Below are 3,180 nucleotides of genomic sequence, written 5' to 3'. Positions count from 1 at the left end.
AGCTCCATCCTTGGAGGTTTTTAAGACCCAGCTAGACAAAGCCTTGGCTGGGATGATCTAGTTGGCGATGGTCCTGCTTTGAGCAGAGGATTGGACTAGATGTGACCTCCTGAGGTACCTCTCAACCCTCATTTTCTATGATTCTCTAAAGAATAGAAGCTCAGCAAGCGCAGCCCTCCCTGGACTCCCCCTAAGTTTCAGCAGTTTCTGTTTCTGCCTTCCAGGTGCAGCTACAGATGCCAGAGAAGGCTCCTCCATGATCTGTCCTCCACCAGCCTAGCACAGCCACACTCCTCTATTATGTTGACAGTGGATGTGATTCACCATATCCATGCACCCACCTTGCTGAAAAGCTTTTGAGGTCTTCTAGGAAAATCTGAGTCTCTCAAGAGACAGAATTGCATGCATATTGCTTATAGTAAGCCTGAGGCTCAGCTGAACCCTGGGGGATTCTGGGAGGAATGAGGACTCTCTTGAGGCTGAGGTTGGACCTGATGCACATCAGAATTTGAATCCATAAAGCAAGTCCTTGCGTCTTACTGAGGGGTTGTCAGAGAACAGTCTGTGGACTGTGAGATCAAAGGATGAACAGCTGTCAACTTTTGTGCTACACCACGAGTCATGCATGTCACTGCTACTTTTTCCTCTATGCTGTTAGACGAGGTGTGCAGGAGGCAGAAACCTATTCACTGTACACCTAAGAAGCATGGAGGAGCTGTTAGAAAATTGAGACGAGGATGTTAGGGGAACCTGGGGGGTTAAAGTCAAATGGTAACAGCTGTTTGAGAGCTAATCTATTTTACTGGAGCAGCCAGACTATTCCCAAGGTCAGATACTTTCCAAAGACAACCAGTCAAAGCTGGAAAAGAGACCTGGAACATGTTTATGGAGAGATGCCCATCAGTTGTCACCCACTATAAACTGGAGTTAATATGAAGCTCCCCAAGAAAAGTAAATGTTCTGCAATAACTTCTCTACAGCAAGGGGCAATGACCCACCACTATGAATGAAGCCCTCAGTGAGGCAGTTGCAGCCAGGATGAGGCCCCTTAAGTTGACCAGCACCAGACTGGTACCAGCAGAGTTTTGATCAAAACACAGCCCACAAGATGAAGGACCTTCCAACAGCTGACATGCTTGTCACTGTGATGCGATTGACACGTACAGGAGCCACTGGACTCAGGCTCTTTATGAACAAGACATCTTCCGCTAGTCAGAACATCCAGGGGCTGGCAGCATCCCTGACCCTTTCTTCCTCTCTCGTGCTGAACTTCATTTCTCTTCTAAAAAAAAAAAAATAGTGTCCCAACTGGCTTCTCAGGATTGGTGACTCTGGTAACACTTTGTATCCACTCCTCACCTGCAAGATCCAACCCAGAGTGGGTTGGACCCCTCCAGATGAGGGGTCTGATGCTAGGTCTCTGTAGTTGGCAGGGGGATAAACCACCCTCTCTGTCTGATGATAAGTCAAATTCTACACGCTGTCACTCCAGTTTCAAGTATAAGGCTCTGGGATTTATACATGTATAATGGTGAACACAGTTGGCCCCTATTATCCTGTCTGATTTCCTATTACAACTTGATGTCCTTTAAGGGCTCTTTGTTACTAACCCTTTGATTTGCTAGAAAGCATCTGTACCTCCTTGCTACATTGAAACTGCACATGAGTAGCCCTCAATGGGTTTAGTTTAAAAGGGGAATTTGATGAAGGGCCTAGTAGCAATGAAAAAATTGGATTAAAATTTTATATTTAAGAAGATTAAATATGCAGCAGAACTTTGTAACATAATCATCTCCCATATAGAGATCTCCAAGAGCTTTATGAACGTTAATTTAAATTCCCAACCCTTTAATTAAATGGTAAAAACTCTGCAGTTGGAGTAGGGTTTTAGATTTTAGTACAGCTGCTGCTCATAATTCTTGTTAGATCAGTTGATTTCAAGCCCTGATGATGAACCAGGTGTGAATTACAATGTGACCTACCCCATTTTGCTTCTACAAAGTACAGGTTTCCCTCAATTTATGCTGTACATTGATTCAAACTTGCATAAAGCAAACCCACTTTACAATGTAACAAATAGGGATAGGTTCCCATGGCGGTGAGGGAGGGAGTGAGGCTGGGACTAGGTAAGGGGCAGGGGTGCCGCTCCTGGGGCTGCACAAGGTAGCAAAGCAGAGGGTACAGAGCGGCACTCACCCCAGCCCTGGCTGCAGCGGCCCTGGGAGTGACTGGTGCCAGCTGCCTGCACCATGCTTCACCTGTCCCCATTCACCTCTGCTCCTGGGCTGCGTCGTGCCCTGGTGCAGGCAGCTGGTGTCGGCTGCTCCCGGGGCCGCTGCAGCTGGGGTGAGTGGGTCCATGGCCTTTTCTCCTCCCCCCACAGACTTACCTCTTTGGGCAGGGGGGCATCTATGCTGATCGCATAAGAGTGAATTTATCTCACATATAACAAATTATGGGTGTAAATATGCTCATCGCATAAGAGCAAATTCGCACATAAAGAACCCGCATAAATCGAGGGAAACCTGTACTGGAAAAAAATACCATTCTGAACTGAACATGTTTAATTATAAATACTCAGTTCTGGCAGCTGCAATTCTCAAAAGTGCACCTCCCTTGGAACCACGCAACATGAACTCACTGCTCAGAATGCTGCAGCATCTCTACCGTGACACGAAGGACCGAAGTGTTAGGACCATTGGGATTTGAATCTGGAGCACCCAAGCCAATAGGCATAGCTTAAGCCTTTAAACACCACTAGGCAACTGGTCAGACACCAGCCCCAGCCCAGTCTTGTCCCTCCCATGAGGATACTGATGAGGTCAGGTGACCAGAAGGAACCTATAGACACTGTGAGCCCAAGGGGCAGGGAGGGCTATAAAACCCCTTTTACTTCCTGTGGAACTTGTCCCAGCAATATTGCTTGCATGTGTGCTCCTTGGGCCTCTGCCTTGCTCCAGCTGGATCCCAGCCTCACCATAGTCTGTTTGGACCTTCTGCCCTGATACTGCCTCAACCCTTGGCCTGAAGACCCAGGCTGTGACTGTATGATTCTGTCCTGCCTATGATAATTCACTGAGTGACTGCCTTCACCATTTCAAAGCTGGAGGCCTGCACTACTGCTACCTGGATGTCAGATTTAGGCAGCATCACACATCTCAGAGACCAGCATGCTACATG

This window comes from Alligator sinensis, unplaced genomic scaffold (assembly GCF_000455745.1).
Source record: "Alligator sinensis unplaced genomic scaffold, ASM45574v1 scaffold883_1, whole genome shotgun sequence".
NCBI classification, from domain to species: Eukaryota; Metazoa; Chordata; order Crocodylia; family Alligatoridae; genus Alligator; species Alligator sinensis.
Note: the sequence above shows the minus strand (reverse complement) of the source record.